At 45.8% G+C, this 14,766-nt stretch overlaps 1 protein-coding gene across 1 annotated transcript in view; it reads right to left on the minus strand.

The window, feature by feature from the left end:
- The window catches only part of LOC142776552 (O-acyltransferase like protein-like), a 123,464-nt gene that overhangs the window by 81,937 nt on the left and 26,761 nt on the right, over window positions 1–14,766 (minus strand). The window lies entirely within an intron of this gene.

The following is a 14,766-nucleotide window of genomic DNA, read 5'->3' on the forward strand; positions in this document are numbered from 1 at the left end:
CAACGCGTGGCTTGAGTACACTAAGTGTGGTGAAGGGTAACCGATGAACATGTTTTCGCCCTTTGTATTGTGCCATTCCGGTATGCGACCTCTTTCGTCCAACGAGGAGTCCTAGAATGATCGCTTCATCTGTGCTTGAGCGTCCGTTATCAAGGAACACTTCCTCAGCACTTTTAAGTGAATCAATAAATGAATAAATAAAAAATATGGTAGAAACACTCTCGCAGTGACTGGTGAAGTCATTGTGGTCGGTTCTAAAGCAACACAGTGGCACAGCGCGATTCCCCAACCGAAATGCAACGTGAATGAGGTGTTCGCTGTAGCCGGGCTTTTGGTTCATTCAATCAATAAAACAGCTGCGTGATTGATGACGCAATTAATAAGATGCTTACGAATTTGAACGTTTGTTCTTTGTCATTACCTTTTTAATTAAACTGCTGCCTTATTGATCATGTGCAATTATTTATCATCACAATACCTTAGCCATTTTCTATTTCTGGCTTACATTATAGCACCCTGCGCTATTTCTGAGCAGTGTGAAATTATTGCGTTATCTGCGTGTCTCCAAGTATGCGTATTCAGTCACACAAAACACCTGGTCAAATTTTAAAGCTTTTTTACGTCATAAAAGAGCGACAAATACACCCAAAGACGAAGTAATGTTCCAAATATAAGTATATTCATTGAAAAATGGTGCTTACACAGTTGCAGATACTCAATGACAAATTCTCACTTTCTGACAACTTTCCTGAAAGGCAGTTTCCTCAGCACAGTATACCGCGATAGTCCACCTCCTTCGTGCAGTAAAATGTGACTCCAGCGATAGTCAAAGGAGTAAGACAACAGAAATACAGACGGATAAACATACCTAAAACTGAGTAGAGTTGTCAAAGCATGTGTGCTGTATTAAAGCGAGAGGATATAGCGACATTCAGGGGATGGGCACGCAGAAGCCAATGGCAGTTCCTTTCGGGAATAATTATGAAAAAGCACATTTTCGTGAGACGCATGCCAGGGCAGTGAACGTCGGCTCTCATTCAAACCATAGACAGCATGCCTCGTGTGGCCGTACATTACTAATAGTTGATTCGTAGAAGCTCGTGGTAGGATGATATTTATCCAGGGCTGTAAGCGCTCGCAGAATTCTTCGCATGACTGTATACAGACGTAGGAACGTCGAATACAAGGCCATTGATCATGCCACGGCTCTCCTGTTACGTGTGATCATGTTACCGGGAATGTGATGAACGTGCTTTGGCCCGTCTTTCTGGAAAGTCTTCCTCGTTGAATCGACATTTGTAAACCTATCACATCGGGCGCGTGAGAAAAGAATGCAAGTATCGCCTCTTTCCGCGCTTTTCGAGGCCCCGTACAGTTCTCGCGCACAACGGGCACGCTTTTTGGACATTTAATCATGACTGAGAAGCACACTAAAAAAAAGAAGTACGCAGATGAGGAAAGTGCCCGTTGCGCACTGCTATTCAAAAGATACAGCCAGGCGTGTCAATGTGGAAGCTACTGTGAAGGACACGTAGCTGCTGTAGTCGCATAGAAGCTAGGCGTATATGCAGAAATACTTTTGCGCGGCTACAGAAAGGGCGAATGAGCAAAAGTATCCTGATAACTTATTCTTTATTTTCTGGACACAGCTTTTTATATGGGCAAAGAGTAAGCTCTCAGAATTTAGTTACATATATCAATTTCTTTGAAGTCACCGGAAACGCGCTTAATGTGAAATGTTCACCATCGCATTTCAGTTGCGGAATCGCCCGCCGTGGTGGTAGCTAAGGTACTCAGCTGTTGAACCGCAGCTTGGGGGATGAAATCCCGGCTGCAGCGGCTGCATTTTCAATAAAGGCCCGTGTGCTCAGATTTGGGTAACGGTAAAAGAACCCCAGGTAGTCGAAATTTCCGGAGCCCTCCACTACGGCGTCTCTCATAATCACATGATGGGTTTCGGACGTTAAACACCACATATCTACCTATCAGTTGCGGAATCGAAACCGAGGGTGCTATTTGAGTCAAATTCAGACATAGCGCCCACTTTTGTAATGGTGCCAGTTACAGATGCTGTAGCATCCTCTTGGACCAATCAGAGCTGCAACCTAACACAGTTCGACAGTATCCGGAATGGCCCCTCTCGAGTGCCTGCAGGCTCACAGAAAACGCAAGCACTTGGTTGTGTCAGACAGTACAACCTATGACAAAGAAGCGACAAAACGTCAATTGATGCACGTCGAAGCAGAGTCGATCTAGTCATGAACATTGGCAAGTCATCGGGAATAAGCATGTGAACCGTATAGACTTTACTCTGTGTGGCACCCATTTCTCTATTGAACAATAAACAAGCGCAAGGCCGCCTTTCGTCAGTGTCCAAGAAGAAGAGCTGAAGTAGATGCCTTCAAAATTCGCCCAATACAGCAAAAGAAAACCAGGTCACAGCGGTCGCACTTTGATGGAGGTAAAACGGTAGAGCACCGTGTACTGTGCGACGTCATTGCCCGTTAAAAAACACCAGGCAGCCGAATTTCGTGGAGCTTTTCATTACGAAATTCATAATAATCATATCTCGTTTTGGGATTCAAAACTCAACCTGATATTTCAATAAAAAAAAGCTGCAAGCATCAAAATTGCGGTTTTCTCGCTCGCAGTGCATATTGAACATACAAGCACCAAGTGTCATACAGAAGTGACGCAACACCCTTGTGTGTGCGAGTCAGGGCTGACGTTGGGTTGATTTTAAAAGCCGTCAAAACACAAGCGGAAAGTAGCGGAAAGTAGTCATGCTCTTTCTTCACCAAATTTGTAGCCAGGTAGAGTGGAAACGTCCTTATGACTATTCTTTTCATCATTAAATGATACATATTGATACGTGTATGGAACTGTCGCCCCGACACAGCTGAATTGGCACCCAAATGAAGAAGACGACAACGTGGTTGTAGTGGGTTGGACTCTCGAATTTCTGCTGTTGGCCTGCATGACTGTGCGCTTTTTAAGCCGTTAGCAAGACCAGCTCTTGGTGAATAAAGCTTCCCCGTAACAACTTTTGGTGGAAGGTGCTGGGTCTTCACACAACCCAGCTCTGGAACTCCGCAGTGGACGCCAGCTTTGTCCAGCCGCGATGCCTGAAACTGGCACTCCGGCCTCGCCATCCGCGCCGGCTCCATCACCCGTGATTCCCCCCCATCTTCTCGACCCTGGCACGTTTTCCGGGACGGACAGCACGGACGTCGAAGAATGGCTCGCATTATTCGAGCGCGTCAGAAAGCACTACAGGTGGGACGAAACGCTTATGCTGGCAAATATTCTATTCTAGCTACGGGGTACGGCACGCGCCTGGTATGAGACGCATGAAGAAGAATTAACCAGCTGGGACATATGCAAGCAAAAGCTTCGCGATTCGTTCGGTCGGTCAGTTGCTCGTCAGATGGCAGCCAGGCAGGAACTGGCGTCGCGTGTTCAATCATCGACGGAATCGTACGTCACGTACATCCAAGACGTACTGGCACTGAGCCGGAAGACTGACAAAAACATGTCCGAGGCGGACAAGATCAGCAACGTGTTGAAAGGCATTGCTGATGATGCTTTCAACATACTAATGTGCAAGAACTGCACCACTGTCGACTCCATCATATCTGAATGCCGACGATTTGAACAAGTTAAAAGCAGGTGAATCACCCACCACATCGCAAGACTGCCAAACACTGCTGCGACTTCGTCTTGCGAGGATACTGCAGCGCCCCGTTCACTTGTGCCTCCTGCCTATATCGCAAGGATTGTTCACCAGGAGCTGGAAGCCATGACACCCGCTTCCTATCAGCCCCCTGCGCAAGACAACTGGGCAACAGTCTCGCTTATTCAAGCCGTCGTACGCCAGGAGTTTGCTAACCTGAGCGTCCAGGTTCCCCAGCCCGCCAGACTTATGCCGCAGCCCATGAGCACTCCTGTCCACAACGCTGACCACCACTCTGCTCCACTTGTCGCTGCGGCAGCTTCGACTCCCCGGTTTCCACCACGCTACCGAAATCCATCTGAGTCGCACACGCACGATGATCGACCCATCTGCTTTTCATGCTCTCGAGTTGGGCACATTTCCCGCCATTGCCGCCACAGGTGGTATTTCCGGCCAAGCTTTCGTAATGTCGACCGCCGTCAGGACCGTGGGCACTATTCGCAACCCGGTTTTCCGGATGACCATATTCAGGACCCTTCAGCTCGCCGTTCATCTCCACGCTCCGAACCGTCCTACGCTGACGTCGTCGCCCAAAGAAACTGGTCTAGCCGCTCACCGTCACCTCAGGGTCGGCCATCACGCTCCCCTCAACGCCGCCGCTCTCCGTCACCGGCTTATTCTAGCCATTCCCCGGGAAACTGACGAGTGCAGCTCCTGGAGGTAACGCTGCGTTGACGACTCGGAACGAAAACCCTCAACCGGCTACAAATTCAAGACGCAATTTACTTCGGGTGTTCGTTGATCGCCACGCTGTTACTGCTCTAATTGACACTGGTGCCCAAGTATCTGTTATGAGTTCTACGCTTCGATCTCGCTTGAAAAAAGTTCTCACACCAGCTATGTTCTCTACTGTTCGAGTTGCCAACGGAAGTCGAACATCGGTGCTTGGTATGTGCACTGCCCGCGTTACTGTTGCTGGCCACCACACTTCCGTTCTCTTCGCAGTCCTCGATGCTTGCCCACATGACGTCATCCTTGGAATTGACTTCTTAACCGCCCACTTCGCCCTCATCGATTTTTCTACCGGTATATTACGGCTCGAACTGCCTTTGTGCTCCGATTTCACTCCTCCAAGTCGCACTCGGCTACGATCCGTGGAGTCTCTACGGCTACCGCCCCAGGCTGCTAAGTACGTTCCTCTGTCGCCCTTCCCGTCCGTTCCTGATGGAGACTATCTCGTAGCTCCCCTCATTGATTTGACCCTTACGCACCACATCGCACTACCACATACTATAGTGGTTGTTGCTAACAACACGGTGCTACTTCCAGTTCTGAACTTCTCTACGTCGACCCAAGTTCTTCCTCAAGGCATCACTTTAGCCGATCTTTCCACCTTCGATGAATGTTCGATTTGTTCTTTTACACCTGACACTAAGACCATGGCGAAACCTGTCATCACGTCGCAAAATAAGGCGTTCCTCGACAAAATGATATCCAGCGACCTCTTACCTTCCCAAGTTGCGGCACTCCGGGGTGTTCTGTTTTCTTACCTGGCTATCTTTGACGTCGACGACCGCCCCCTGGGCCGCACAAGTGCCGTAACCCACCGCATCGACACCGGCGACGCCAGTCCACTCCGCAAACGCCCTTATCGCGTGTCACATGCTGAGCGCCAAGTTATACAGACGGAGGTCGAGAAAATGCTGAGTAAAGACGTCATTGAGCCTTCATCGAGTCCTTGGGCCTCCCCTGTGGGGTTAGTTAAAAAGAAGGACAACACCTGGCGCTTTTGCGTCGACTATCGCCACCTGAATCGGATCACCAAGAAGGACGTTTATCTTTTACCCTGAATCGAGGATGCGCTCGACTGCCTCCACGGCGCCAACTATTTCTCGACCCTTGACCTTCGATCCGGATACTGGCAAATTTCGGTCGACGACCGCGACCGCGAGAAGACAGCATTCATCACACCCGACGGCCTTTACCAATTCAAGGTCATGCCTTTTGGGTTGTGCAATGCCCCGGCTACTTTTGAACGTATGATGGACTCTCTTCTTCGCGGTTTCAAATGGTCGACCTGCCTTTGCTATCTGGATGATTTAATAGTTTTCTCGCCCTCCTTCGAAAGCCACCTGTCTCGTCTCTCGGCAATTCTCGACGTTTTTCGTTGCGCTGGTCTCCAACTGAATTCGTCGAAATGCTCATTTGGACGTCGGCAGATTAAACTACTCGGCCACCTTGTTGACGCCACTGGTGTTCAACCCGACCCTGACAAAGTCCGTGCAGTCCGAGAATTCCCGGTTCCGCGTTCCACACAAGAAGTTCGCAGTTTTATTGGGCTCTGCTCATACTTCCGCCGCTTTGTCTTCAACTTCGCGGATATTGCTAGGCCCCTCACGGATCTCCTCAAAAAGAATGTGGCCTTTTCTTGCGGAAGGGACCAAGAACATCCCTTCGCGTCGCTAATTACCGCCCTCACATCACCACCTGTGTTGGCTCATTTTGATCCAACGGCTCGAACAGAGCTTCGCACCGATGCAAGCGGCCATAGAATCGGTGCTATACTCGCTCAGATACAGAATGGCACCAACCGTGTGATAGCCTACGTTAGCCGCCTTTTGTCGCAAGCGGAACAAAATTATTCTATCACTGAGCGGGAATGCTTAGCCCTCGTTTGGGCTATTGCGAAATTCCGTCCGTACTTATACGGACGTCCGTTCGCTGTCATCACAGACCATCATGCGCTTTGCTGGCTGTCGACGCTTAAGGACCCTACAGGAAGACTTGGCCGATGGGCACTTCGATTACAGGAGTACACGTTCTCGGTTGTTTACAAATCTGGAAAGCTGCACAGCGATGCTGACTGCTTATCCCGGCACCCCGTTGATCCACCTAGCTCCACTGATTTGGAATCCGATGCCTGCGTTTTAGCCATCACTGACTTTTTGAACGTGGCTGACGAACAGCGCCGAGATCTACCGCTGCTCACCATCATTGACCGCCTTCAATCGCGTTATGCTGACCCTTCTCTTAGCAGATACCTGCTTCAAGACAACGTTTTGTACCACCGCAACTTACACCCCGACGGCGCGGAACTTTTACTCGTCGTACCGCATCACCTGCGAAAGGATGTTCTGCGACAATTCCACGACGCTCCAACTTCTGGACATCTAGGAGTCTCCAGAACTTACGACCGCATCCGATGACGAGTATTCTGGAAGGGTCTGTACCACTCTTTTCGCCATTACGTCACATCTTGCGACCTCTGCCAGCGCCGAAAGAAGCCTACGACTCCCCCTGCCGGTCTTCTTCAACCTATTGAAGTTCCAGCCGAGTCATTTTATCGAGTGGGGTTGGACTTGCTAGGTCCCTTTCCTACTTCTACAACTGGAAATAAATGAATTGCAGTGGCCACAGACTATGTCACTCGGTATGCAATGACTCGAGCGCTACCAACCAGCTGCGCAACCGACGTTGCTGACTTCCTGCTGTACGACATTATTCTCCAGCATGGCGCCCCGACTCACCTGCTCACAGACCGTGGTCGCTACTTTCTATCTCGTGTGATTGATGATCTACTCCTTTCTTGTGCTACCCGTCACAACTTCACCACATCTTACCACCCTCCGACTAACGGCCTTATGGAGCGACTAAACCGCACATTGACAGACATGCTTTCCATGTACGTATCTACCGACCACACTGATTGGGACATAGCTCTTCCGTTCGTAACCTTCGCCTATAACTCGTCGCGTCATGAAATAGCGGGCTACTCCCCTTTTTATCTACTCTTTGGACGTCATCCCTTACTGCCCTTCGACACACTGCTTTCATCAGACCACCCATCCTCCACCTCGTACGCTCAGGACGCAATCACCCGTGCTTTCACGGCACGTGCGGTAGCGCGTGCTCTGTTATCGTCGTCGCAGACAGCACAGAAGTCTCTTTATGACCGTCGACATAGAGATGCCGTTTTTTCTGCGGGATCTCTTGTTCTACTGTGGCTCCCATCTCGACGTGTTGGCCTCTGCGAGAAACTACTGTCGCGATACGCTGGGCCCTACCGAGTCATTCGTTAGGTCACACCTGTGACCTACGAGATTGCCGCTACCACAAACTCATCAGCTGCTGCACCCAGAACGGAAGTAGTCCACGTTTCTCGTCTCAAGTCCTACAACGCTGACTCGCTCATTTAACAGGCACCGAGACGGTGCCTTACGGGCCGGGGTGATAATACGTGTATGGAACTGTCGCCCCGACACAGCTGAATTGGCACCCAAATGAAGAAGACGACAACGTGGTTGTAGTGGGTTGGACTCTCGAATTTCTTCCGTTGGCCTGCATGACTGTGCGCTCTTTAAGCCGTTAGCAAGACCAGCTCTCGGTGAATAAATCTTCCCCGTAACAATATTATCATTTTGAGTAAAGTTGGGCATATAAGAACACAACTTTTTTTACCTCTTGCTCGGTCTGCAATCCACAAGAAAAACGTCAATAAACGTATACAGCAATATTGTATAAGTGTACCTGCATAGAAAGTGATTAAAATGAAGTTTCATGGTTTTCCCAAAGTTAGACACGAGAAGATTCATGAAGGCCACCTATGCGAATAACTTTTGCGATAGGACACAAAGTGCGATGGCAATTATCGCTTCAGCCAGCTAGTTAGGTAAGATATATTTAACCAGCATTTTAGTGACTGCATTGAACTGTCATAGTTTTTATTGTAAAGTTACAGGCAGTAACAGTTCTACACGGATATTTAGAGGAATTATTCAAACGTGTATGTGCTCCAAAATATCCTGCAGCAAAGATTAATTGCACTTCGCGTGATTGGGCATGAGAAGCGGGGAGGACCGGTGCAATATTTGCTTCCTGATGTGACGCGTAGTCATATCTTGCTATTGCGTATCGCTAGTAATGGGTAACCGTTACCAGCTTTCCTTATGCTTTCGAGTGCCGCGACACATCAGGGAGGAGCAATGCGCCCGTCCACATCGTAATGCATGCGCAACTTTGCACAGCCGGACACCTTAAAGCACCGTGCGTTTCATCGGAATGTTCGGATGGACACCAGCATGCTAACCGGAGGAGGATATGCAAGCGTCACCTAATGTCAAGCAAAGTGTAAAAATACTCTCCCTCTTTAGGCTTTTCCATTTCCTGAAAAAGAAAATAATGAGGAAATTCGGTACCATCTGCACCAATCCACACAATAAAAGTAACCCGAAAATAGCTATAGAAAAACCGCGTCTTGATGAAGCCAATTTTGCTCAAAGTAGCCACAAACGGCATTCATAAAATTAGATGACTTGCTGCTTCCCATAAAAATATACTGCCATGACGTGCCTTCATTGAATGCAATTTTTTTTCAGCTCCTCGTCCAGGGTACTGCCGGTCTGACGTAACAGAGTGGATGTTTTTCTTCAGTGCTCCGTGCCCCTCGCTCGCTGTGGCATTCGTTTATCAACAAGTCAGGAAGTGCGTGGCTTTCGTAATTCTTGAAAATTGCTCATACTATCAGTTGTGACACCCTAAAATTTTCCCATATAAATTACCTTCGCAAGAACAATAAGCGCAACTGCACTACGCCGCACCTGCGAAAGAAAACGAACACTCGCGAACAAAATTGAGGCACTGTACCGTAGATACTTTTGTGGGAAGAAAGTAAACAAGGTCATTGGCTTTGAGGCTGAGAGTAGGTATGCTCACACAGGCGTCACCTAGACGAGCCATCTGGGCTGCCTTGACAAGCTATCAAGACAGGTTTTTACTGTTTGTATCTGTCCCCTGGCTTCATTCTTTGTGTCATTGTCTATATGTTGTCCTTGAGAGTACCTACTAGCCTAAATCTTGAATCTAATTGATTGATATGTGGGGTTTAACGTCCGAAAACCACTATATGATTATGAGAGACGCCGTAGTGGAGGGCTCCGGAAATTTCGACCACCTGGGGTTCTTTAACGTGCACCCAAATCTGAGCACATGGGCCTACAACATTTCCGCCTCCATCGGAAATGCAGCCGCTGCAGCCGGGATTTGAGCCCACGACTTGCGGGTCAGCAGCCGAGTGCCTTAGCCACTAGACCACCACGGCGGGGCCAAATCTTGAGTCTAATAAACTGGGCTCAAGCGAATCAGTCAAGTTTAATTACAAAATTTTTATTATTTTACTTTTGTTCAGTATTTTGCCTGAATTTAGACTATGTACAACGAAGCTGAGAATGCGCAGTCGTACGTATAACGAAGCTGTATGTATCCTATGTATTGTACGATACATACAGTATGTATCGATACAGAAGTATGTATCATACAACGAAGCTGAGAATGCGCAGTCTTGAAGACGAAAGGAAACGTCATCATCTGGTGAGGGAACTCGGAGACGCAAAGAAAGAAATTGTGGACCTGAAGCAGTACTCCAGGCGGACTAATCTAGAACCTAAAGGAGTACCGTTAACTGAAGAGGAAGACCTCGGTTAAACACTACATAAAATGGCCACTTTCCTGAGTGTTCCGCTTTCGGATTATGACATAGATGTGGTGCATCATGTCCCCACAAAAGGGGGTGGGCTGCCCAATATAATCGTCAAATTCAACTCTCGAGCTACCCGTGACAAGCTTCTGTTTGCCGCAAGAAAGATGCGGCTGAATGCGTCCCTGCTGGGTTACCAAGTAGATAGCCCAGTGTACGTGAATACCCATTTGTGTCCCGAAAACAAAATTCTGCTCGGAAAAGCTATCCAGTGCAAACGGGAAAGGAACTGGAAATTTGCAAAGGTCGCTGATGGCGAAAATCTAATGCGGAAGTCCGAGAACCCGAGAGTTGTACACGTCACATGCGATGATGACCTGATGAAAATAGTATAAATAGCGGTTTTCAACTACTGGTACTCCTATAACTAACATCATGCCACTCTCTGTAATCACACCTAACAACGTACCTAAAACATGAATATCTCTGTCTTCTACATGAACATCCTCAGTTTAAACAAGAATTGGAACGTGCTCCTTGTGTTCCTTTCTATGCATGCCCAACCTGTCGATGTTATAGCGTTGACGGAAACAGGCCTAAGAAAGGGCGAAAAATGCAACATCGATGGGTACACATTCATATCTAATCCACACAAGTCACGCAAGCGTGGCGGTGGTGTGGCCGTCTTTGTAAAATCAGGATACTCGTTTTTGAAACTAGAATTTGTGACATGCAGCTGCGCAGATATTGAATCAATGTTCATCAACTTGAAGTGTCCCCTAATCAAAGGAGTTATATACCATCCTCCGAACTCGTCCTACGCTTCTTTTTTAGGTATTCTTGAAAAGGCGCTATTTACACTTGCGGCAAACTACAATAGTCCCATTGTCATTACGGGAGACTTCAATATTGATACCTGCAGTATAGCGTCTTCTGATTACGAGTTTTCGCTTGCTTCTTTCAATCTTCGAAAGTTCATTGGTACTACGCCCACACGTTTAACTAGCACCTTAGCGACGATCATAGACCATGTGTTCAAAAACATATCCACCCGATCAATGCAAGTGTGTATGACGAACCAATCTCTGATCACCTTCCTATTTGTATCTCGATTATAGACCTATCCAAGACTGCACCTAAAAATCACCCTGTGATTAGAAAAATAGATTATACCATAATAAAGAACGAACTTCTATCTCTCGTACCAAGCAGTCTGTACCATGATGATGTAAATACAGAGGTTGCCAAACCAATCGAGGCTTTAAAGACTGCAATTAGTAACGCTAGTAGTTCCGTATCTTCACGCTATTATAACGTCCCGATCTGCCCTTGAATGACTCAAGACACTCTTGCTATCTTGAACAAAAAACAGTTCTGGTACAATATATGGAAACAGCATAAACATATTCATTATTACTTAGGCCAGTATAAAAGGTTACGGAATGAATCTGTGACAATAATCCGCGTACGCAAGAAGAACTACTACTCCAGCTTGATTCAATGCGCGAACGGGGATACAAAAATATTATTTATTTATTTATTTATTTATTTATTTATTTATTTATTTACTTGTTTATTTATTACATACTGCCGGCCTCATATGGAGGCCTTAGGCAGGAGTAGGGCTTAAATACACAACACAGAACAAGATCGAAGTATTGTATAGAACTGCACAAACAAAAAAGAAATACATGACTGAGTATTCTGCAAATCAACGGCATTGGCAAAATATGCAAAAGCAACGGAAGGGAACCAATTGCACGGCATTTACTGCTCGCATAGCACACGGTACTCACATTAGGTATTTACATAGCAGAAAGCATTGGAGGTACTGACATTGTACTTACATAGCACAAAAAGTCAAAGGAAAAAAGAAAAAAAGAAAAAGAAAATTATACATGGAGTTGTAGGAAATTCTAGTGCGCATTGTATTCTCCATTTAACAATAGACGAACAAACTGCTGAAAGCTTGAATTCATAGTTCACTAATATTGGCCCGTCCTTGGTATCTAGTCATCCTGACTCTAATTACATGCGTTTAGCCAGCTCCATATCCAATACCTTCTTTACTCATGACATAGAATTAGGAGAGGTGTTATCTACCGTGAAAAACTTGTGTAATAACAAAACCCCAGGGCTGAATGGAATCACAGTCCATCTGATCAAGGATAAAATAGACATATTATTAGGCCCCATATTCTGCCACATTTTCAATCATTCTTTAGCAACCTTGTCCTACCCATGATCCTCTAAAAGTCGCCAAAGTATTGCCCGTATTTAAAGACGGTGATCGCTCTGACCCTTCGTGTTACCACCCGATATCAGTTCTGAGTATAATAAATACCATCTTTGAAAAGCTGATTTCTTCTCAAATCAACAAATTTCTGGAAGAATATCAAATTTAATGTCCGCAACAGCATGGTTTCCGTCCGGCATATTCTACTTCTACTACAGTTCAAATATTGACACAAAATGTCAACACAGCTTTAAATAGCCATAAACTAGTTTCTACTGTATTTCTTGACCTACAGAAGGCATTTCACACTATCGACTACAGCATCCTTAAAAAAATTAAATAACTGTGGCTTTAGAAACGAAATCTTTGAATTCTTTTTCAGCTACTTCACTCATCGTAGTCAAATTGTTTCTCTAGGTGGCATCACTTCTTCGCAAAAACCGATAAACACAGGGGTCCCGCAGGGATTTGTCCTGGGCCCTTTGTTTTTATATTATATGTAAATGACCTACCAGTGGTTATTAATTCTGCAGAGCTACTATTGTACGCGGATGATGCAGCTTTAATTGTTACGGGGGAAAATATGCAAGAAATTGAAACAAAAACAAATGCCGAACTAGCAAATATATCATATCGGTTCAAGGCAAATAAACTTACCGTCAACGCGAAAAAAACAAAGTACATGATAATCAATTCCCCCCATATGCGAATAAATCTGGACAGCATTCAAGTAAAAATAAATAATTAAGCACTCGAACGCATCAATTCATTTAAATACCTAGGTGTAGTTATGGACAACCATTTCCGCTGGCAGCCCAATATAATATCAGTGTGCTCGAGGTTATCTTCGGGCTGTCATGCATTGTTGCAAGCGAGAAATTATTTCGACTTTGCAATTTTACGGATCTTGTACTTTTCTCTCATCCACTGTTATCTGTCCTACTGCATTGATTCATGGGGTTGGACTTACACTACATACCTGGAGCCTTTACGAAAACGACAGAAACGCTCACTAAAAATAATAACGCACTCAAGCCACGATCATCCCAGCGCACCCCTGTTTAGTAAACTAAAATATTATTAATGGACAATTTGCGTCAACAGAGAACAGCCACTGCCGTTAATAATATCATAAGGTATAACCGTCCTGTTCATTCGTCCATTATTCGCTCCTCTCCCCGCCCTACGAGGAATACTGCTGCCGGTAATTTTAACCTTCCTCCCACAAACAACGTCTATGGACAATAGCGTCTGCAGTTCGTCGGTACCAAAATCTGGAATAGATTGCCCCAGGATATAAAATCGGCTCTTAACTTACCTTTGAAAATAAAAAAAAACACTTCCTTGCGATCCTTAATGTGTCTCCGTAACCCCCTTATAGTAACAAAATTGTTCAATTCTTGTATATAAGTTTCACTACGTCCAGTGAAAGTTTACTGCGTAGTTGTTATTACTCATTGCCTTTCTTTTGTTTGTGTAGAAAAATGACATGTATTTATTATCTTACTGAAGTTCGAGTATCTGAATATATATGTCTGTACAATGCCTAAACTTCTTTACTATATCTGCAATGTTTAGCATCTTGTATCCTGGTTCAATGCCTTGTTCTATTGTTTCGCTACATGTGCTATTGTTGCTTTGTGCTATCGTTTTGATACGGTGCCATTTTGTATGGCATCAGTGGACCCTATTCTAGCGTTTCGCTATGGGTCCAAACAGTTTTTGAGCTATCATGTTGAAATTGAAAATAAAGTGAAATGAAAAAAAGCTGATGAAGAACGTAGTACTAATGAATGCGTTTTCTTGGTATAAGCACGGACCGCACAGTTGTTCGCCATTCGGGTCAACTGCCTTGCCAACTTGATTATGCTTCCTACATGACTGAAATATGCGTATATATATGACGTAGGGTGAAAGTGATCCACAAAAAAAAAGCAGCGATGTTCTGGGTCGGGAAGTTTCTTTGCAAATATATCGCACTCGTATACTTCTGAAACAAAATGAAAGTCAGCGCACCATGGTGGTGCATAGTGGCTAGGGTGCTCGACTGCTGACCTAGAGTTCACACGTTTGAATATCGGTCACCACAGCCGCATTTAGACGCAGGCAAACTGCTGGTGGCCCATGTAGTAGGTTTTATGGGCTCGTTAATGAACACCAGATAGTCAAATGCTGCGGAGTCTATACACCTACAGCGTCCCTCACTATCATAATGTTGTTTGGGGCTGTAATACCCCAACGCCCATTATTTAAAAAAAAAAGCTCAGGGTGATTTATGTCAGTCTATAGCAAGCTGGTGCAGTGGCATCAATCTCAAAGCTCAGGAGCGCCAGCAGGTGTTCAATGGTCACAAAAAGTTTCTTTAGGTTTCTTCGAAGACGTATA

Source organism: Rhipicephalus microplus, chromosome X (assembly GCF_043290135.1).
Source record: "Rhipicephalus microplus isolate Deutch F79 chromosome X, USDA_Rmic, whole genome shotgun sequence".
NCBI lineage: Eukaryota > Metazoa > Arthropoda > Arachnida > Ixodida > Ixodidae > Rhipicephalus > Rhipicephalus microplus.